This window comes from Capra hircus, chromosome 3 (assembly GCF_001704415.2).
Source record: "Capra hircus breed San Clemente chromosome 3, ASM170441v1, whole genome shotgun sequence".
In the NCBI taxonomy this organism is placed as follows: Eukaryota; Metazoa; Chordata; class Mammalia; order Artiodactyla; family Bovidae; genus Capra; species Capra hircus.
In genome coordinates, this window is record NC_030810.1 from 36,207,611 (window position 1) to 36,232,080 (window position 24,470).

Genomic DNA, 24,470 nt, shown 5'->3' on the forward strand with positions numbered 1-24,470 from the left:
TTTCTACCCTTATTTTTTATTGCTTCATACCTTATATTTTATTCAACCTTATTTTCAGCTCTGTCTTTAAATTATTAGAACAGGTGATTAGCCCATTGATTTTCAGCCTTTCTTCCTTTATAATATATGCATCTGAAGCTACAGATCTCCCTATATACATGGCTTCCATTGTATTTTATTAAGTCTTGATACATATTTCTCATCATTTTTCAGTTAAATTATTTTCTGAGTTTCACTGTCATTTCTTCTTTGAACTATGAGTATATATATTTCCTAGGTTTCTAGGTTTTTAGGGTTTTCCAGTTATCTTTCTGTTATTGACTTCTAGCTTAATTGTATGGAGGGAAGTTTTTTGAAAAGGTTTTGATCATCTATGGTATAGAAGTTTTACATGTGCTTAACAAAAAAATATGTACTTGGCCATTATTGGTTGTCTTACTCTACATATGTCTATTAAATCAAATGTGACCATAACGTTACTCAAATTCTCTATCAGTTCAGTTCAGTGGCTCAGTCGTGTCTGACTCTTTGAGACCCAATGAACCACAGCATGCCAGGCCTCCCTGTCCATCACCAACTCCCAGAACTGAACTGAACTGAGAGAATTTGAGCAACGCTATGGTCACATTTGATTTAATAGACATATGTAGAATAAGACAACCAATAATGGCCAAGTACATATTTTTTTAATATTCTTACTGATTTTCGGTCTGCAGGCTTTAGTAGATATTAAAAGTGACTTAAAATTGTATCTTATGTTAGTCTATTTCACGTTCTAGTTTTGTCAATCTTTGCTTTATATATTTTTGTGTCTGCTATTAGGAATATACACATTTCCTGTGAATTAAATATCTTATCAGTGTAAAGTGTCTCTCTTCATTAATAGTGTTTTACAAGCATTTAAAGTATATAACAGTTAAGTTTGGCTAGTACTTGTTTTATGCACATTTTTACTCTCCTCCCAATTTCTGTATTTTTATGCTTAGGCATGCCTTTTAAAAATATGTTAAGCACTGTAATTTAAAGTTTGTGTCTCATGACTCCTCTGTTTGGAATTCCCATAGGTCTGTTTCTTTTGCCTATTGGTTTTGTTAGTTTTCATTCCTATTATCTGGTCACCTCATATTCTTATTTATTTCCTTATTATATGATGGTCATTGTGTTCAACAAGGTGTTTATAGAATTAATTTGAGGGCTAAGATGAGATTATCTTCCCCAGAGAGGATTTACATTCATCTTGGCCCTCAAGCCATAATCACTTCAATTCAATTTAAAGATGATTCAAAACTGGCCTTAGTCCTTCCTGGGCCTCCCTGTTTCTGGTTCACCCATCCCCAGGGCTCACACCTTTCTAGGGGAATAGCCAGCGCGCCCAACCTGGGTAAATCCTGATGTCCAACCTCTCCCTCCCTTGCTTCCCTCTCTAGACCTGATAGACCTAGTAGAAAAGTGGGCCCAAATGCTGAGCTTACCTACTGGGCTTCACTCTCTTCTTGATCCTAGCTAGGTCATTCTTCATTACTTAGTTATCTAGGGCCTTAAAGCTGATATTTTTATATTTTTACCAGTTTTTCTTATTGTTCTCAGAGAGATAAATAGTCCAAATTGCCCAATCCACCATAATTAGATAAATGTACATGTCTGCTCTCCATTTGTTTTTTAATGTTTATGATTTACATTATTTTCTTGTTATGCTTTCTTTTTATTTTTTTGCTACATGGTTTGTGGGGTCTTAGCTCCTAGACTGGGGACTGAACCCTTTCCCTCTGCAGGAACACACTGAGCACAGAGTCCTAACCACTGGACTGCCAGAGAATTTCCTTATTATGCTTTCTTATTATGGTTGCTTTTTTATTCCGAAAGTTGTACATTTCCACTGTCAAAAATTTAGAAAATACAAACACAAGAAAGAAGAAAAATTAAAAATCACTTAAAATTTCACTATTTCCTATTTAATTTTTCTCATATATATAGATATTTTTAACAGAAATGAGATCACACTGTAGTTATTTTAGAATTGAATGTATTCATTTAATATATGAACATTTAATATATAACATCTTGACAGCTTTATACTATTCTAGTATATGTATATACCATAATTCATTTAAACAGTTTTTAGAATTGAATATAAAATTTTTCCAATTATTAAATCACTATCACAAACATTATTTCATCAAATATTCTAAAAGTTCATGATATTTTTCTTAGGATAAATTCCTAAAAATGGAGTTGCTGGTCAGAATATATAAGGCATTGTATATATAGCCAAGTTGTCCTCCAGAAGAGTATTATGGGTGTACACATCCACCAGCAGTGGGGGAGAATGATAGTGCTCAACTCCTAAAATCAGATGAGAACTTCTGAGTAATTATTGCCTTACCAACACAGGTGAGATGTATCATTTTAAAACAAGTAAAAAGCATTTTAAATACTTTCTATCCTGCTTTTGCCATCATTGTGACTTTGATTTCTTCCTCGGTATATAAAATAAGCCAGTAGCTTGGGGATTGGAGGATTTAGGGGCTTAGCACTGGAGATCAAACATTTCCTCTGCAGAGGGGTCCAGGGCGGGGAGAGGAGAAGAGGGAGGTCTGTATAAAAGCTGGTTCACTGAGGATCACCAGGGATGACCACTGACATTTAGCTGGGTAGCCAAAGTAGGGCTCTTCCTTCTGGTTGATACCCTCACACCGTCTATTAAAAACCAAAGTAAATGAGTATAAAACTTCTTTCTGGTAATCCAGAAACTAAGCAATACTAAAATAGATAAGCTTTGTTTTGAATTCCCCTGTACTGAAGAAGTCCAAACTCTTTAGCAGACTTTTTGAGGTCTGATCTGTTCCCCACCTCTCCTGTGTATTCTTTCTCCTTCCTGACTTAAGACCTTAATAGCCAACAATGCTGACTTCCCCTAGGTTCCCAGACAGAGTCATGCTTTCTCTCTTCTTCTCCCCTTTACCATGGATACAGTGTCCTTTGCATGGAATTCTCTTCCATTCTCTATCAAGTCCAATTTATCCTTCAAAATTCATCTCAAGGGAATTTCCCATGACCCCCACATCCTGGCTAGGAATAACTCCCATCTTATAGTATTTTGCATTAATCTCTGTCACAGAACCTATCAGTCTACTCTGCACTCCTCTGCTTACTTGTCAGTGTCGTCTGCTATCTTTAGAACTTGTGATGTCACGGACTGTTTCTTATTTCTCTTTACACTCTCAGCACTGCACCTGGAAAATGCTCCTTAAATTAAGTCTTTCCTTCACCTACAGATATTCTTTCACTTACTCCCCAAATCCAGGACTTTGTCTCTATTAAAGATAATGCCACCTAAACATCTCATTCCCAGTAAGGTAATAGTAGGATGTACTTGCATAACATTCTAGAATGATAAAACAGGGAGGGATGTAGGTAATCATAAGCCATGTTCTCTATTTTTATGGCAAAGGAACTGAATTTCAGGGAGACAGAGTGACCTGTCCAAGATTATATTACAAGTTCATGGTCAAACTACAATGCCAGTCTTTTGATTTCTAAACCAATACGTTTCCCACTAAATCAAGGAGCTTAAGAGCAGCATCTCAGAGGCGATGGTCCTTAAGTCACAGAAAAAAATCTATACTTGTGGGATTTCAGACGCTATGGCTTCCAAAGGAAGGAAACAACTCTTGGTGTCTCGCATCTTATGCCACCTACCTCTACCCAAAGTGAGGAAAGGGGAATTCCACAATATTAACATGGAGGAAAAAAACTATATTTCACGGTATACTTAATAAGGAGGATTTTGTTTTATGTTCATTATTGTATATCCTCTTTAAGATGTTGTAAAATCTTTCTGAAGATGAAGAAATAGAAACATGAAGCCACACACGTTTTTTAAACTAAGCCTTGATGTAGTCAAAACCGAGTTTCAAAGGTTTATTTTGCTTGACTTATTTACTGTTCTGATATCAACTTTTGGAAAATAGCAGATATCTATTTCTGAAATGCATTATGACTTAAACTGATAAGCTAAAATCAATTATGCTATTTTAGTTTTATTCCTAATTAGAACATAAAATAGTAAGAAACATTGTTACTAAGCCCTGGCTTGGCCCATGGGGCAGTATAACATGGTGGTTACCAGCATAGACTCTGGAGCCAAACTGAGTTTGGATTAGTGACTTCTAACTAACTTTGAGCAAGTTACTTAGCATCTCTGCCTGAGCTTTTTCATCTCGAAAAAGGGGATGTAAATAGACACATTTCAGATGGCTGTTTTGAGGATTAAATGAGATAATAACTGTAAAGTGCTTAGAAAAATGCCAGGCACATGGTAAGGCTTAGAATTAGTTATTACAGCACGGGCTCTGTAAATAAATGTTAAGTTGAAAATAATCAACAGATCTATAGCGGGAAGGCGGGGGTGTTACCTACTCCTGCCCCAAAATGCAAAGCTCATGCTTCTGGAAATAATTTTAGCGAATGGAACATATCCCCATTGACTCTCTATAATATTATGCTACAGGAAGTCCATGAAATAAAACTCGATAAAATACAAACAGTAAATGTTATCCAGCTAACTATTCAAAATTTCTGGATTTTCACAAAACAGTTCTTCCGAATCGTAATTAAAGGTTTGAAAGTCAAATGATTTAAATGATAGTTTTAATTACCGCTTGGTGAACTTTAGTGTGTTAGAATTGTCACAACTTTCCTTAAGGATTACTCTGAAGCCAGGCGATACAGTGGGAAATTATTAACTCCTACTTTGGTACAGCAATTATCTGCATTACAAGGTTTATGCAATTAGCTGTTTAAGATGTCATTATATTTTGCCATCTGGTACACAGGAGTTTATGCATATGAACAGGCACGTGTTGAAGTGATTTTCACTATATGACTTGTTCTCAACCCAAGGCATCTCTCTAATGAGGGGAAGTTACCGTGCACCGTACATTAGTGGCAGGTGCACACTATCAAGCTTCATTTTCATCGAAGACCTTCATTTTTCCATTTTAAAGTATTCTGCACAAGTGCTGGAAAATTAATTAGTCGTTTGCCATTGAACGACGCCTGCAGACGTGTTCCTTAGCAGTCAGATGGGGGCACGGCTTCAGCTAGGGGCCGCTCCTCCTTACCCAGACCGGTGCGAGGAACCCGCGCTGGGTGAAAAAAGCCAGGGCGTGAACCACCGCAGTAGACAGCCTCTCGGGACCTGGGAATGGGGGTGGGGGTGGCTGGTGGCGGGGTCCCCAGCCTCAATCCGGCTTTCCACCCAAGACGGGGCGCGCTGGACGGGGGACTGCGCGGCGGCTTTCAGTCCGCAGCTCCCGCGGGGCCACGCGGGTCCCGACCGACGCGCATTGGAAGGGCGCCCTCTGCCGTCGGCTCACGGCGGCCGGGTAAGAAGAGAGACTTGGAGCGGTCGGCTTAACTTTACACGCCTTTTGCACGAGGAAAGCCCTGCTCTCCGAAGGGGCTTGCAACCCTGCGCACGCGCAGTGCGCAGACACCCCCCCCCCGCCCACCCGCAGTCTGGCGCGCTCGGGTCGCGCGAGGACTCGGCCCCGCGCACCCGGGGCTGGCCTGGGCGCCAAAGGCCAGGAAAGAGAAACCCCCGGGCGGGACGGCGGTGGGGCGAGGGACAGCCGGAGATCCGGCACCTGTTCCGGAAGGTGGCCCTGCGCCGCCCGCCGCAGAGCCTTTGTTGGTTGGTTCCGTCTGAATCGCCGCGGGGCCCAGCCGTCCCGCAGAGGCGCGCGGGCACCTCGCCGAGGCTGGCCCCGCGCTGCCATTGAAACGTGACACTGAAGAACGAGCTGGGCCCGCGGCTTTCTTTGGGAGAGTTGAGAGTCGCCCGTCGCGGAGAATGTGGCTCTCTGGTTCCCTGGGAAACGTACTGCCTCCTCGGCTGCTGCCATCTTCCGTCTCCCCGCGAACACCGCCGCAGCACGCACGTGTTTCCTCTTTCCCAGTCCGCGTGCCAGGAGGAGAGCCCAAGTTCAGCTCCGAGAGTTGAGCAGGGAAGGACTCTGCTGAACACGGGAAAGTGGGGTTTGAGGGGGCCCAGGCAAGAAGGTAGTTCCTTGAGGCTTTTGCTTTAAGGCATCGACTGCATGTGTCCTCAGTCGTGTCCGACTCTGCCACCCCCATGGACTGTAGGAAGCCCACCAGGCTCCTCTGTCCATGGGATTTACAGGCAAGAATACTGGAGTGGCGGAGACTTTAGCCTTTTGGGGGAGGGGGGCTGAGGATGATGGCAAGGGGACTGAGGGAGAAGACCCTGGCTGAACCTGTCTCCCTCACCCCTTTTGTCACGTTTCTGCGCCAGCCTTTTGGGGGGGAGGGGCGGGGGGAGTGAGGAGTTCGCTATTTAGTTGTCTGTTTCCAGATACACAACAATGTGTGAAGCACTGAACCGGGGACTAGCAGTTATTAAGAATCAAAATAGGAATTTGCAAGCTGATTAAAGAGAATAAAATTCAAAAAAGGGGATAAAATGGTCTCATTAAAAGATCAAATGGTGCAGCCAGGCTGTGTGCAACTAAAGGTTAGGTAAAATTAGAATTGGCTGTTGGAGTCCCAGAACTTCTGTACCTGGGCAACCCTGCAAGTAAACTGGTCAGAGGTGATTCTGTGCTCTCACAGCACAGGAAAGACAATAGAGATTGAGGTGATGGTGGCAAGAAAAAGAGCCGATCATTCGCGCTGGAGAAAGTTGGACAAGTAAATCAAGGCCAGATTGGAGAAGGCTGAGGGACCTAGGATTGAGTGGATAGAGTAGGAAAACCTTGTGCTTTGGGGCCAGTCGAGACCAAGTCTGAATCTCCTTTATGCCTCTTAGAAGTTGTAATTAGGAGCCTCTGTTCACCTTTGTGAGGCAGTAATTATGCCTCAATGCTATGAGGATTATACACAGTTATATGAGACAATGTTCTTGGCCCTAATACATTTAGTATTGATATAACCCTTTCTTTCAACTATTTCAAATGTTGCCATGCATGATCTCTAGGCTTCTTCAAAGCATCTATAAGGTTATTTAAATAACCATATGTCTATGCTCTTCTTGCTTAAATCCAGCCAGCTTTGTTGCCTCCAGACACTAAGGAGTCCATGCTATACCGCTGTTTTATAGCATCTAAATTATTTGAAAATGTTTAATTTCTACCATAAGCTTCTAGTATAATCAACTTTCTGAGCAACTATCCCATCAGATTAGTCCATCTGATGCCAGTCACATATAACATGGGTTTATTAGACCCTCACCAATGGCTTTGGCTGAAAATTCATCTTCATGAACAGGAGCAGCAGTTAAGTTTCTCAAACAACCCTCACACCTGTGGCCTGCAGCCCACATTCAGAAGCTCTGAGACTGCAACTTAGGAAGGTCAGGCTGTGATTCACCATAGGTGATATGAAGAATACAAATGAGTTTCAAAGTGACATATAGACTGGACCCTCACTCTGTCCTTTCATTGCTAAAAAGAGCCCTGGATTGCTCACTGTTGCTGTTGGGGAAAGGTACCAAAAAGAAGTAGCTAAGATCTCCAGATACATGCCCAACACACCCCAACCAATATGTGTTTCCGTGACACAGAAGCACAATTACACATCCGAGAATAAAACAAATGTCTCCAAAGTACAGTGCTGTCTATTATAAAATCTCATTATAAAATGAGGCCATAAGCTATAGTTCCCACTTATCTAAAGTATTCAACATTCATTCTTTTATCTAACCATACCTGAAGATGATGAAATTTGTAACTGAAATTCTAGGATGAAGATAGTAATTTCAGAAGAGAAACATGTCAACTTAATGTATGAGGTGGAGTCTGTGTTCTCCAAACATTAACCCCACCACTTTATCATGATAGAACTAAGACATGGACCTAGGGAGTGGGAGAGAGCAAGAAGTTTCTACGTTGAAGTTTAGAATGTAAATCTCAAGAGAATCGCTCCTGCATTTCTTCATACTTCTGCCAGCACTCAGAACAGGGTGGAACACACAAAATAAATTCCATGAGTAGGTGCTGGTTTCAGATGGTGTTTCTTCACAAAGCCCTCTTACCGAATTACCAAACTGGTCCCCAAAAGCTGACCATCCAAAGCCATCTGACCTTAAATTTGATAACTTTATGGTGTTAGTTACACAGTGCGTTTTTTTCCTGCTAATGAATCTCCTGTGGCATCTGTTTTTAAAAATGAAAACCTATTACATTATTAGAAATACTCCCAGGGTACAGAATCTGCATAGCAGTGAAATGTGGTTAAGGTCTGAGCTTTTGACATTTCATTGGCAAGCAGAAGCACCAAGACTGGACCCAGTTTAAAAAAAAAAATAGAAGAAGAAAGTAGGATGCACACATTTACATCCAATACCCCAACCCAAAGCCTCTTTAACTTCCCTTGTGCTATATTTGCGTGTGTGCAAAGTTGCTTCAGTCACGGCGGACTCTTTGTGATCCTATGGACTCTAGCCGACCAGGCTCCTCTTTCTGTGGGGATTCTCCAGGCAATAAACGTTTGTTATGTTTAGTTATTCTGAAAAGTGAAAAGAAGGTATTCTGGGTAGGAATGCACCGTATTCTACCACACCTTCAACATGGTTTGATTTGGTGCCTAGGTAGATAAGCAGAAGGGGAGTTAGTGAGTAATTGTTACACAATTTGGAAAAACAAAAGTACTGAAAGGAGTATAATTTTCCTGCCAAATAATCCAATCCTTTCATCATGAACTGTTACTATTCCATGGATGCAGGTATCAGCAAAAATATTTAATATTCAAAATTACTTATTGTAAATAATTTTTGTAACCAAATCTACAAAGGACCATCACTATGGGTCAGATGCCAGGATTTTGCCATAGCTACATTATACAAAAGTTTTCAGTGTGATAGTATGCTATAAAGAGATTTGGTTGGTTTGGTCATTAAATATGTTACTCATATTTGTTAATGAGTAACTAGATCAACTCATTGTTTGGCTTCTCCCATGGCACACACGCCACCTTCCTCCACCATCAATATTTCCTTATGAAATGTAATACTCGACCATTGCTAAAGGCCATAAACACCATCTTCTACCACACCTTCAACACGGCAAAACCACCAAGATGCCACTCTCCAAGTGACCTTTCCCAATAACTTGTAGCAGTGTCCCAAAGCTAGTTGGAACCATTAAGTTATGGTGCAACAGAGGCACCTGGATGCATAATCAGAAGAGCTGGGCTCTTCATGACCTGGCTCCACCACTTCTCTGAAGGATTTTAAGTGACCCCCTATTCTCCTACTCTCTAACCCCCAACCCCCATATACCTGAACCAAGGTTTCCTCTTCTATGAAGAGTGAACTTGAGGTCCTACTTCATGGAAGTGTTATGAGAATCACATGCACATAGTAGGTGCTTAATAAATTGATGTTAAAGGTAGATTCTGAAATGTAGATCTGAGTTGTTGACATAGGAAAATTTCTTGAAGAAACAAAATATACCAACTATTCTTTGTATCCTCTTTATTTCCTCTATTCAAAATGAGAATAACATAAACAATGTAAGGTGATAAAAATGAAATGAGGTAATACTGTGTGTGTGCGTGCTCAGTTGTGTCTGACTCTTTGTGACCCTATAGATTGAAGCCCACCAGGCTACTCTGGCCATGGGATTCTCCAGACGATAATAGAGGGGTTTGCCATGCCCTCCTCCAGGGGATCTTCCCAACCCAGGGATCAAACCTGTGTCTCTCTCTAGTCTCCTGCACTGGCAGGCGGGTTGTTTACCACTAGTGTCGCCTGGGAAGCCCCAAAATAGCAATAGTAAGTTATCCATATTAGAATGCTATTATTTGTCTATGAGGAGGGGATTAGCTAGAGAAAGTAGTTATCACAACTTCTACTGACGGGTCCTTCTAATCAGACACTCATCTCTCTCTGGCTCGCTCTACCCTCTTCTAAGGCCCTAATCTTCAAAAAACAGAAAACAGTAGACAAGGGCTTATAAGTTAGATTTGTTAGAGTAAAAGACAGTTTTTTTCTTATTAAAAATCGCTGAAAGCTCCCTCTAGAAGGCATCGCATAGTACGCTGTTTAACTCTAGAAAATTCCCCTTTTTAAAGGATGACGAAATCAAAACTCAGAAAAATCAAGTAACCTGTCCAAGGTCACAGGGCCACTCTTAGTGAAACAAGCTGCACTCCCTCGGACTAGCCCGGAGGAGGGATTTCTTTGATCCACGAATTCCCGGATTCCTGTGTTTACTACCCCAACCCCCTACTCCCCAAAAGTTCATTCTCAGTGCCCTCGGGACTCCCTCTTCTTCTAACAGTTCCGTAATTCTGGAGCTCAGAACTCAGACTTAGGATCAGAGAGACGGCTCCCTGGACAAAACGGGGCCCTGCTTCTTCCCTGGGTCTCTTTTTCTTGACCGGCAGTTTCTCCCCTTCTCCCTGCTGCAATCTGGAACTCGCCTGTAGGTGGCGCCCTGATTCGCTCGGGGAACTTGGAGGGCGAGGACGCCGGTCACCAGCGGCCTCCCTTCAAGGCCATTTTAAATAGTCCCTTGGCTGGCGCCCTGCACAGGAACCCTGGTAATGCGGTCATGCCCCCCGCCCCCGCCCCCGCCCGGTCTCTCTTCCTCTCCCCCGCCTCGCCCCTCCCCTCCCGTCCCCTGCCCCCTCCGGCCGGTGCGGTGCGGGAGCTGTCTGTCGGCGCTTCCTCCGAGGTCGGGCTAGGGAGCGGATCTCCAAGCGCTCTAGGCCGAGCCTGGGGCTCCGAGGTGGTGCTTCGACCCCAGAGCCTCCGCCGGCCCTCCCTCTTCCCCCATCCCCCACCCCCGGTGCTGCAGCTGTAGCGGGGGTGGAGGGATCGGGGGAAGAGTGTGACCCGTGAATGCTGGGCGGGGCGGGGCAGCTTTAAAAACTTCTGAAAGGCCACGTTCAAAGCCTCCAGGGACCGAACTTGGGCCGGAAGGCGGTTTCCACGGAGGGGGCCTAAAAGGGGGCGGAGGGTGCACCTGCAGGGGCGGGAGCGCGCTGCCTGGGAAGAGGGTCTGGGTACCTAGGAACCCTGAAGCCCGGGCCCGGCACTCGCCACCTGGCCCCAGCCTCCTCCGCCCCAAGCCCTTGCCCCCTCGGGGAGCCAGCGGCCCCTCCCGGGACCTTGCTTTCATCCTCCCGGCGGGATGGCAGGGGGGGGGGGTGGGTGGGAGCCTTTTTGGGCCGCGTGTTCCCTGCGGGGTCTTCCTTCCCTCCGGCCCCTCCTTAAGAACCAGAGGTTTTGCAGCAAAGTTGAATTCCCGGATTTTAATTCCAGTCCACCCGGGTGGGAGACGGCTCAGAAAGTGGGCATCGCGATGGAGGAAACGTGCCCACTTTACTTCCCACCCCCATAAAAATCACTGGGGAGGGTGAGAAGGAAGAGAAAAGGAGAGGAGGGGGCCCACGCTGGGGGTGAGGAGGTGGGTAGAGGGTGGCCAGGGTCGCATAGTGGCGAATCGGATAGCGGTCCGGGCGGGCGGCGTCTGTGCGCCTCGGCTGTGCCATCTGGGGGCACATCGGGAGGGGCAGCCGCTGGCCAGGGCCGCTCTTGAACAGACAGCTGACGCGGTCCCTCACGGGTCAGAGGTGGAAGGACTAAAGGGATTTTCACTAGTATGAGGATCTCCAGGCCCAAAGTCCTTCCTCTTGAGGCTCTTGAATTAATTAGGTAAATGATTTCCTTCATTGGTAGTTTCTGAAGAAGACATTTTCTGGTATCTTCTGAAACGGAGCGCTTTAGCCAGGTAGCAAATACAGGGAGGGTTCCCTTAGGACGGTATCCACTCCTGCGGTCTCTCGGGGCGTGAACAGATGGGTGGGTTAGTGGGAGCACCTGGGGATACGTAGACATGGAATCGAACAAAGCTCCTGAGTTAAGGAAGAAAAAGAGCTACTGAAAATAGAGTCGCTTGAAAATAAACAACATAAATTTTATTATTTTGCTTGGCGTCCTTTTCCTTGATCTGAGAAAGTAAAATAAATGAGTTGGGTTTTTTTTTTCCAATTAGCATTTATTACATTTTCTCAAAGGCCTTGAAAGAGTTATTTTAATAAATTTGAAGAACAATAGTGCTGGCATTACAGAGATAAGATCCGATCGCTGGCTCCAGGAGAGTTTAGCTGCAACACTAACTTCATATTTAGTGTCAACTTTATGTATTTTTTAAAAAATAGGGCAGCGTTTTTATTAACTCATAACTTTAGGAGGTAGGGAACACTAAAAAAGAAAGAGACCTAAGGAAAAATAAAGCAATGGGAACAAAAAGAAACGAGATTAATTGTAACAGTCTGATCTTCAGTGAGTCCCAAGTCGGCATTCTAATACAGTGCACATGTCTGGTAGCTTTAACTTTACCCGCAATATTGGTGGGCCCGGTCTCTAAGCGCTTCCTAAGAAAGAACAAGCTTAAGCAAAATGTGTTCTCTTTTGTGAAGGTCTAGCACTTACTTAATGAAGTTGCTCCAACGGAAAAAGGGGTCCTTCTGCTCTCGGGTGACCTGAGCAGATTTCACTGCTGTAAAATCGGCAGGTGTGTGCAGCATCCGCAGCGCAAGAGCCTGGACCTGGTAAGCCAGAGAAACAGTTGACCGGAGTACCTTGCCCTGGCATTTTAGCAGACAAGAACTGGCACGTTGAAACTGTCCATGTGATGGACAAAGAGATCGAGTTTCCTACAGAGTGCCCACTTTGCAGTCCAACATTCTCCTGTATACAGGGTGAAAGCAACATTTTTATCCCTTAAGACTAAAATGTAACCTTTAAAAGGAGTCGAAAGCATGGTCAAGGGCTCACAGGTCAAGTGCAACTTTTCTGGTAAAGAGCAAGAAACTTCCTAAAAGTTGGAATTGCCAGTCAAAGAGATAGTTTAAGATGCTACAAAATAGCCTGGTCACCCCAAGAGAACCAGAAATACTTGGGGGTGCATTTGTGTTTGTGAAGGGGGGTAATTGAGACTTGTTTTGCTATTGTTTGAATGATTTGAGGTGTACGGAAAGCGGACCTTATGAAGCTGGAAGGCTATACTTTCTGGGCAAAATACTCTTGGTGATTTCACCCTCAGAGCTGTGGGGTCTAAGACCTTTGCAAGCACCCTTGACCAGAGAAATCACACATCTAGCAAACTGCAACTTTTCTCTTGGGTTCATTATATAAAATGCACAAACCTTGATTGCTAAATAATTTAGGTGGTGTTTTCTCTCAGAAAGAAAACTCCAGGGAGAATTTCTGGAGATAAGGGCTGCATTAGAGCCAATTCCTTAGCAGTGGGGCAGCGGGTCAGACAACATACTAGCACAAACACACATCTTTGCCTGAACTGGCACACACATTCCCACCCTGGGTGCACACACTGCCAGCTGAAGAACAAGAGTTTATCCACCCCAAGTGGATAAGGAGTAAGGCTTGATGCAGAGTTCAAACACATGTCCACAAAACACTGAAGGGGGGCTTAACTCTGAGTGTTAAGAAAGGTTATCTCCAAGAAGCCAGGGACTTCCAACAAGCAATGAAAAAGAGCCCCAGAGGTCTGCAACCTGTCAGCTCCAGGGGTAGTCCCGCCAGCCCCACAATATCAGTGCTGTGGTTCAAAGTTGGAAACTGCGGTTTTTAATTGAGTCAGGGTCCTGCCTCCCCGTTTCCTCTTCAGCGGCCCCGCTCGGTAAGCGGATTTGCTTTTCCATGCATCGCTGGCAAGTCGCTTTTAGGAAACCTAGCTTCTGCGAAACGTTTTAAACATGGTAATATATTGCAGCCTTATGAAATCCCCCTCCAGAAGTGCGTGAAAGAGGCTCTGTTTTCCTGAAGGATTTGGGGACTTTACTATCTGAGCAAAGGCTGGCTCAGAATCCAAGGAAGGCTTGGATTCACTTCACATCCACTCACGTGAAGGCAGCATATTTTGTTATTGGTTTTGTTGTTTTGTTTGGTTCTTAACGCCTAGAAGATTTTAAAGTCACATAATACTCCCTCGAAAAGAGGTGGGGGGAAGCACTAAACTTGCTTCCTTCTCCCCAAGATACCCTAGAAGGTATTTGTCTGAGAGAAGCGGTGCTGAGCTGGTGGAACCACCAATTAATATGGAGAACTAGGCCGTCTGGGCCAAGTTCCCCAGGCATGGAGACGCGGAGGGGAGGGGATAAAAGTCTCTCACAAGTCGCCACTAGGAAGAGGGTGGCAGAGCAGAGAACCCCTTCAAAAGTTCAGCTGTGCTGGGCGTCTGATCTTCCTTCCAAGACCGCTTGCCAGGGAGCCCCGCGGGTTTCAGCTTCCACTCAAAAGTAAGGGTTGGTTCTGCGGCGTCGCCCCCCTCCTATTCTTAGGGACCTGCCAGGCCGGTGACCGAGACCCGAGCGGCGCGGGGTCAGCCCCGGGGCCAGAGGGCGGCGCCGGCCGCTGCGCGCCTCGGTCAGCAGCCTGGCGGTCGTGACCTTGTTGTTCAGCGGCTGCGACTCCCGCTCCGTCCCTGCGCCCGCCCTCGCCCCCGCCCCGCCCCCGCCCCCTTCCAGGACCGGAGCGGGGGATCCTCGACCTGTCTTTCCGGTCGGTGAGGACGGAGGGTTAGAGCTGAAGGGATTTATTCTCAAATTCCCCCGATACCTCTGCAACAGGGAAGTCCGCGGGCCACTGGGGACCGTGATCAGTGAGGTCCTCGCGGGCACTCCGTGGAGGTCTCCGAAAACTATGCGAGGCCAGGCGCCGGCGGCTTCTGGTGCCAAGTTGCTGCGGAGGCGCGGAGGAATGAAATTCGCCAAGGTTCCCACCTTTGCCTCCGGAAAAATTTTAAAGCATTAGTCCCTATATACCTTATATATGTACAGGGACCTCCGGTTTCCTTTCGGCACCTTACAGCGCCTCTTTAGAGGGAGTGTGTCCATGATGGAGAGAGTGGGAGTCCCCACGGGCGAAAAGGAGGAAGGCAAACAGGTGTTATGAAAGGCAGCACACCCTCTTCTATTGAGTGATTTATTTAGGAGATTGTGTTAATCAGATTGACAAAGTGGAGTCGAGCGCGCACTAGCTAGCGCTCGGAACACAACTTTTCTTCCTGCGCTTTCAGCAAGACGTCGTCTGGCTAACGAACTGAACCCGGCGCGTTCAGCCCTCTCAACTTGGAGTTGGACTTCACCCTCGGCGCCACAGGTCTGCTAGCCCTGGATGGGACGGTCTCTTCCCGGCTCCTGGTAGAACAGTTAGTGCACCTGGGGCTTCAGGTGCCACAGGAAGAAAGAAGTGGGACCTTACTTTCCAACATGCAGTGACCGACGCCTGCCAGCTTCCACCTTGTTCTGGAAACACCTAATCTCCACTTCCTCTATTAAGCTTAACTACAGCTCGCCTCCAATCCCAAAATGCAAACACTATCGGGATTGCTCCCTTAAGCATTCCTTGCCTGTGACCCTTCCTAAAGCCTGGTTCAAGTCTGCACTCTAGGGGGTCATTAAGAGAGGAGAAAAAGTCAGAATGTTGCTTTTCCCCTTTAAAGTAATAATGACACGGAGGGAGCCAGAGATTTGCAATTGTTTTGACCCCATAATTCAATGACAGAGACTAGGCCTGAGGTAACAAATGGTGTAGGAAAAAAAGTTTCACAACAGAACAGGCAGGAACTGATTCTTGCAAACTTCTACCCAAAGAAAATCTTGGCTTCCTACCACCTGGACAGTCAAGACACTCATTAAAGATCCACTCAACATACAGACCCAATATTACACATTTGCATTGACCTGGTCAAGTGGAGGATTCTCCAACTTCACCTCTATTGAATGTATGGGAATGGAGTTTGGTGGAGAATGTTTTGGTTTATTCTTAATAAAGACTCGTGTGCCCCCTGCTTTAAGCTGACATCATAAAAGCCTGATAAAGTGCTTAGAGGCCTTAGTTGAAATTCAGGAGCAGTTCAAAGATCCCTCTATTATATCTGCCCTTGCTTTCCCTGTATTTACACTGGAGTAATAATAACCTCTAACATTTATTGAGCTGTTGGTTACATGTGCCATGCTCTGTTCCCAGGACTTTAATATGATAACTCATTTATCCTGACAACAGTGCTATGAATTAGTTGCTATTATAATCCCCATTTTATAATGTGGGAAACTGAGGCAGAACTAAGCAATTTGGCTATGATTACTCAGCTGGTGCATGTGAAAATTATTTAGTGGTCTGGCCCTAGCCACCACACTCCTGACCACTCAAGACACAGACAAGAGGAATGTCAAAGAGTGGTCTCTGCCTGCGACCCTGCTCGGTGTTGTTTTCCGAAAAAGTAGACAGAGTAATTAATCTCCTTAATTCAGTCAATCTTGATAGCCAATATGGCACAGAAGAACTCTTAGACCTACTAAAAACATACTTTCTCTAAATTATCCAAGTAATTTAATGCATTTCACAAACAGATTATAAACAAGAATGTTGAAAATTGTTCCAATCCCCAAATTATATTGGCTGATCCTTGAAAATAGTCTCTACCCCCAAAAATATAATTACAAGATTACAATGTCATTCTCAAAGAGCATTCATTATATACTATCTATACTTCAGAACTGGGACAATAGCAGCTCTTAATATAGACACAATCTTTATTGTTAAGAACTCAGGCATACTGGACTCATCACTTTCATCACCACCAGTTTAAATAGATGCCACCTGAAGAATGTGACCTCTTTTTCTCTCTACATTAAAACTTCTTCCCCGTACCCCATCATTATTTCCTCCTAGCTAAAATCATGTTAGTGCAGAAAAAAAATCTTAGAAAGCATATCATTTACCTTCTGCGATTTTACAGAGGAGAAAAGAGGGCCATAGCAAAAGAGACCTGCTCAAGTTCACAGACCATGGCAATGTCTGGAACTCAGGACTCACTCCCAGTTCACTCCTTCTCCCAACCCGGATTCATCTTGAGAGTTTATAAAGGTATGTTCACTGACAGCATACTTTAAAATAAATAAGTTTTACCAACTCTTTTTGACCCACGATATATAAAGAAGGGGCTGTCTTACGCCTTTCTTCCTTTCAGATGTGTTCCTGGAATGTCTTCACCAGATGTTTACCCAAGAAATTACAGTCGCAGAGTCTTCAACATGTGCGTGCATTTTGAAAGCAGCATTTAAGATCTGAACTCAATTTATGATTTTCTTTTCCTTATTAAAAAAATAAAAGGGTGGGGGCATGTTAGTTTTGCCTGCAAGTGAGTCTTTACCGAGTCTGCGTTAACGTCACTCACTTTCACTCTGCGACGTGCTAGTCTCACAGTCTAGTTTTGTTCAGACTTTATTTTGCTCCAAGCTCCCTTACAAGCCACTTGTCCACGCTGCAAAAGGTGGGGGTAGTGGTTGGGGTGAGGGGCTCTTTGGCTCTTTTTTTCCCCCGGTTCCTATATGTGATGCAATTTGGAATCATTTTACTTGGCCCTCCGCGCGCGCACAGACGCGCGCGCACACACGCACACACGTGTACCATGCATGTGTGGGCCCCTATAGAACGGTGTAGACGCGCGTTTGTGATTTAAAGTGGCAGGACCAAGAGCTGGACTGAAGTCGTGAATTATTTTGCGTGATCAATCAGCCCGATCGTCTGCACACTGTACTGGTATTATTCACCCGAGTGCTCGGCGGTTACGGCGGACGTGCACTGCGGCAAAAACGTCTTCGGAGCCGCTAATTTTGTGGCCACTGCGGCGGCGGCGGCAGCGGCGGCGGCGGCGGCGGCTTGGGGGCGCGAGCACGGATTGATTTTTCAAGATCACGTCTCCTTCAGTGAGGGTCGCCAAACCGAATCGAGTTGAAGCCTCACTGGATGCATGCGGATTAGGTTTTGTACCTGAGATCGTTAAAATCCATTTTTAAAAAAAATTCCTTTAGAAAGACGAGCAGAGCCGTTAGTGCAGGAAAGGAGATATACCTTTTCTGTTTTATTTTCCTTTTACGTTTAGGGGGGAAAAAATGAAAATGGCTACCACCGCTTCTTGAGCACAGGGGAGGCCAGACCTTTGCAGACTGGGAGATGATGCTCGAAATCCTCTTTCTTCCTTCCATCCCTCCCTCCCTCGCCCTCATCCTCTGCTCTGAGACAGCCTAGGGAGAAAAATGGTCTTATGCACTTGCGTGGGTCATTTGTCCTCACTCTCACTCTTTTCTTAGGACAAGAAGTTACCTTTTTTGTTTTTTCTTTTGACAAACTGATCCTTTTTATCTGGTTTCAAATTTTTAATAAAACGTGTCCGGAACATGTTTGATTTGTCTTCTGCTTAGACACCCAGCCTTGCAATGGTTGCACAGCGGCAGGGTGGGGGTGGGGGCAATCTCCGACCGGATCTGTAGAGCTCACCTGGGCTGCAGACACTGCCCAGTGGTTACCCAGACTTTTGCGGAGGGGGAAGGTGGGTGGGAAGGCTAATTAATAAACTAGTTACCAGATGTGTATTGATGCCTGCGAGTTTTTGAAAAGCACATCCAGAATTTCACGTGCTCGTGATTGTATTGCTCTTCCAAGCATATGGATCACTCCAGACCAATTATTTACATTTAAAATGTGGGGTTCGAAAGACTTGAGAGACGGTTTGGCGTCCCACTTTGTTTGCAGGATAAAACCTGAGGATCTCTCCAGAGGGTGGGAAACCTTTTCCCTTCCTGAAGGTGGCATGGACCTATTTATCCCGGATTTTTACTTCTCCCCGAAGCAGCAAAGCAGGTTGTATTTGCCAAACTGGGAAAATAACTGCGGTGTCGATGTGTAATGACACAATGTTGCAACTGTGCTTTTGTTTACCGTGATGTAACTTTCCCAGAGTTTGTTTGTAGCTTTAAAGGGTTTAAGTGCAGAGCAGAATGCCTGTGAGCAGCTGCCATGAAGAAAGTGAGCGTGATTCAGCCCTCCGGTTTGGGATCTGCAGTTCCCCATCTTTAGCTGCAATCCCAACTTGTAGGTCCCGGGAGCAGGGTGGAAGGCAGAGGCAAAGCAGAAGACTTGGCTTTACCTGATAAAGTCTGCCTGAATTGTCCACGACTTGGAAGAATACTCATGTTCAAAGCAAATTAAAAAGTCAGAGGCAGCAGTGCTGAGAAAATCCAGCTCAGTTAAATGGGAGCATATAACATAGTTGAAATACAGCTTTTTAATGAGCGTGTCTCAAGTAGTAAAAATGAGTGCAAATGAATTCAAAACCAACCACCCCATTTGCTCCAACATTTCAAACATACTGAGTCTGTCATGTGTTCCGGCTGCTGTTTCACAGCCCATGATGTGTAGACAGTGCGCAGTTTCTACGTTATAATGACTTGGAGATAAATGAGTGTTTTAAGTCAGCCGTTAGAGACAAATGAAAGTAGGTTATACATCTAGGTCCACAGAAAGGCGGCCTAGCAACCCAGAGGAAGCCCACACTCTCCCAGACAGCAACACCTCCACTGTCCTTTTTTTCTTAAAGACCCGAATTTGCAGGGCCTCTGAGTTGGGCATGAGTCTGATTTATAACCATAAGAGTGATAGACCAAAATGTACTGGTTCACATATGGACATGGATGTATGAAAACTAACAAATAAAGAAGTCTTTGTTAGCCATTAGGCAGGGCTGTAAACTTGGGAGATGCATCCCTAAAGTTTATCTTAATTAATACTTTTTGTGATTAATACTCTTCTGTACAACCTTGATTCACCATTTACAGAGACCCTATTCAGCCAGGAAAGTTAGCTTTTTAAAACTTTTGTGGTATCAAAGTTGTTTTTGTTTTTTTTTTAAGGGGAAAAAATCACAAATCAAGCTCTCTTATATGTTGTAGGAAAAATTAGTAAAATTCTTAATGTGTTGCTGTTTTAGAATTAAAGTCAACAGGCATCTCCTTTGATGAAAATAATAAATATCTGAACACTATTTGCATTAATTATGGTGTTTTCTTAATTGATCATGTTTTTATTTTCAAAGTAACTATTTCTGATGGTGAAAAACTTCAGATTTTCTCATAATGGGACTGTGGGGTTGCTCTATCAGTGAAGTGATTTTAAACTTTCAATTTAGATTGTTATGTTAAACTTTCATATCAAGAACTGTGAGAACATAAATTTCTTTTTTAGTTGTCTGTTTTAGTTTTTGATGTCAAAGTTAATTCTAACCATTTTATCTATAGCTCATGGAAGTCTATTACTATTACACCTAGCGTATTTATTAAGACACATAGTAAGTAATGTTATATAATACATTTTATTTTGGAAAAATTAAAGCAAAGGACATGAGCAAATTGAGACAACTGAAATGATCAAGTAACAATATCACAGCAATACAGACACCTGTAAAATTATGTATTTGAGTCATTATTCACATTCAAATTTACAAAAGAAAAACAAGGAGGATGAGTTTTTATAAGCCTTTCCAATTAACACTTAGCTGGGGAATAAACAGGTGTCTGTGTCCACTGTTATCCACTGAGAAAAACTCTTTTCCTGGTCACACTACACCCTCCCCCCAAATTCAAATAGTATTGTAACAAGTACCGATATTGACCTTGCAATGAGTCTTTCAACTATCTGTAATATAAAATTCAACTGTATTCTCAAATTTTGACTTTGGGAAACTAAAGCAAACATGAATTATGTTTTTAATACACTTTGAAGCAAGTGTCATGCATATTATGTTTTCAGTACTTACTCAAATACTATGCTTCTACATAAGAGTGTAGGGTTTACTGCAATCTGATATTCAAATAGAGACTTTCAAAAATTAGTCCTACTAACACAAGGATGAGGTTTGGAAGGAGAGCAGTGAGGTAGGATGTGCCTTGTTATTTGGTACAATCTCATGTGTCATATGTTTTGAATGACCTGGAGAAGGTATTCTGCTCTGGCCTTCTGGCAAATAAAGTAACCCAGCCTTGCCAAGAGTCACTTGCCTCTTTGAAGACCAGATCATCACTTACTTGCCCTGAGTCCCTAGAACATAACGGAGTGCCAGGCTACCGCAGCATCCAGTAAATGTTTCCCAGGCTTGAATTTATTTGATAGTTCTTAATTTTTAACAGTAAGTGTAAATTTAGGGAGTGGATAGGGTTAGTAAAAATACTTTGGCAGAAAATCAGTTGGGAAGATTTTGTTTCTATCTGTTATCTCATGACAAATTAAAATATATTTGATTTATTGTTAACTTTATAGCTCTTGGGCAGGCTAGCAAATTAATAGGAATAATGTTAAAACCAGAAACACTTACCATTCTTTGGCTTCTTTCTTGAAGCACTTCTTTTTTCAATATACCAAAAGCATACCACGTACCATACAAACTTTAATTTCCCGGCTCTTGGCCTGGCCCTGCTTGCTACAAGCTGGCCATTTCAAGCATTCTCGCCAGACTAAAGCACTCTTTATAATTGGTTCTCCTTGCTCTCATTTTGGTTTTCTTTAACACAAAGTAAAAATTATGCCAAACTGCCAAAATTTATTGAAGGCAAATGCCATTTTTTCCGGCATTACTTTACTAAACAAGGCATGAGTGATTGAATGAATCTTAATACTTGCAGTAAACCAAGGCATTATTCTTGCATATTAAAATTCAGAGTATTTTTTTCCAAACAATTTGTTTTGCATTTGTGTGATCTAAAATAGAACTAAGATCTAAGAACTCCTTTTCTTCACCCATTAAAAATAATGGCCTTCAGGGATCATTTGTTGTCTTCATAGGTATACAATCTGCTGATACAGCACAACACATAACTTTCAGAGTGAAGAAAATGAGGTATATAAAAAAAGGAAAACAGCATCACTGTGTATTTTTATGATTTTAGAATACTACATTATTTATATAAAGAATATATAAAGCCAGAAGTAGACTATTTGCATCCCAATTAAGGAAAAACTCCATTTAATTAAATATGAGTTTTCTAAAGTTTTCTCATGAAATATAAGACTGATATTAATATGGTGATATTTAATTTATTAACATTGTAGATAAAAGGATAATAATTCCTGATCAGAGCATCTTTAAAAATTTCTTTAATGTCATAGTCCTGTCATATTAATTGGCAAGCTAATGACCTGAAGACACTACATGATGGGTAGTTTTCATGGTTCAGGGGAAACAGTGGACAAATACTTTTGAGTGTAAGGAGAAGTTCAGTACGGTATTGTTTACCAAGATGAAATAAGTTTGATCTAAATGTCTTTTGTTCCAAGTTAGGTTCTGGGACATCTTGACTAATTTTCCCAGCATCAAAGAAAAACACAGCACAGCAGAGAAAGAATAGGCAACTTGTTCTGAGCACCTACAGTCCATTCTCCACGTTGTTGTTGGTTAGTGTGATTTTTTAAAACAAAGACTGATCTTGTTACTACCTTCTTTAAGCCCTTCAATAGCTCCCCATTAATGCCAGGATAAAGTGCAAAATCTTAAAAGTTGGTCACTCAGCCTAGACTGTTCTGACCCATATTTATCCCTTCAGCCTTCTCTTGGCACCTGCCTTTCCACTAGTTCACAGTCCATTTTATTTCAGCTATTACCCCAGCCTTCCTTCTCCCCATTCTCATTCCCCTTGGATAACTCCTGTTTATCTTTAAGAGACAGAGAAAAAGAAAAAACAAAAAACCTGCTCTGACATTCAAAAAGCATTTCCAAAATAAATGAAGACAGGAATGGATGAACTCATATACCAAACAGAATATACAGAATTAGAAACCTTTAGAATTTCAAAGGACCTTAGATATCAGCTAATTAAAAACCATCTTTTTCAAATGGGCAAACCGAGAGTGGTCCTGAAAATTCAAGAGACTTTAAAGATTACATAATAGGAGAAGTGAGAACAGAATCCAAGATTCGTGATGCTCATGAAAGCAACTCTGTAAATGAACTGTCATTAAATAATTTGTTCAATTTTTCCCCAAAGACAAATTAAAATTCCCATTTCCTCCTCAAAAAATTAAAAATAGAATTACTATATGATTCAACAATTCTAAGTATATACCCAAAAGCATGGAAAGCAGGGACTCAAATAGAAATTTATACACCATGTTTTTAGCAGCATTATTCACAAAAACCAAAAGGTGGAAACAATCCAAGTTTCCATCGATGGATGAATACATAAACAAAATATGGTACATACTTACAGTGGAATATTATTCAGCCTGAAACAGGAAGGAAAATCTTACCATGTATGAATTTTGAAGACATTATGCTGAGTGAAAGAAGCCACTTACAAAAGTGCAAAAACTGAATCATTATTCCTATATAAGATTCCTAAAGTAGTCAAGTTCATAGAGGCAGAAAGTAAAACTGCTTGTTAGGGACTGTGGGGAGAAGGGAATAGGGAGTTACTATTCAATGGATACAGAGTTTCAGTTTGGAATGATGAAAAAGTCCTAGAGATGGATAATGATAAGAGTTGCACAACAAAGTGAATATACTTAATACTACTGAATTGTACATTATAAAATGGATAAAATGGTAAATGTTATGTATTTTACCTGGAGAAGGCAATGGCACCCCACTCCAGTACTCTTGCCTGGAAAATCCCATGGACGGAGGAGCCTGGTGGGCTGCAGGCCCTGGGGTTGCTAAGAGTCGGACACGACTGAGTGACTTCACTTTCACTTTTCACTGTCATGCACTGGAGAAGGAAATGGCAACCCACTCTAGTGTTCTTGCCTGGAGAATCCCAGGGACGGGGGAGCCTGGTGGGCTGCCGTCTCTGGGGTCACACAGAGTCGGACACGACTGAAGTGACTTAGCAGCAGTGGCAGCATGTATTTTAACACAATTAACTTTTTAAAAAGATTGCCATTTTCCTAACGGATCTACCAGTACAGTGTCAGATTGTACCCTATTTCCCTACCCTTGAAACACACAGGCATTTTTTTTCCTGTGATGTTTATGGTTAACTCATAATCCTGATTCTTAGCCTATTAACTGCACTTTGAAGCAAGTCACCTACTTATTACTGCTAGTGTATCCAACACAATAACAACCACCCCAACTCTATACATTTCTTTGCTAGAGTTCCCTTTGCTGATAGCAGTTGTTTTTTTTTTTTTATGTACTTTACAATATTGTATTGGTTTTGCCATACATCAACATGAATCTGCCATGGGTGTACACGTTTTAAGTCACTTTATGAAAGAGAAAGAAAGGTCAAGGGAGGCTGGAGAGCTCTGAAGGGATAGAGGATGCACGGAGAGTCTGAACTCAGTATCCATGCCAACTGGGTTGTCCAGTTCCTATTTCCTTCCTATCCATACTATCTTGGGGGGAATGGGATGTTATCTTACGAGTGCGCGTAAAAAACCCTAGGGTCAGGACTTCCCTGGTGGTCCACTGCAGGGGATGTGGGTTTGATTCCCGGTCTGGGTACTAAGATCCTACAAACTGTGAGTTTAAAAAAGAAAAAGAGGAAGAAAAGAAAAACCCCAGGCTAAAGGGGCCAACCTTAATTGGTTTTCTCCTTTGTCGCTGATGTTCTGGACCTATAGACACTGATGTCAGACCAGGTAC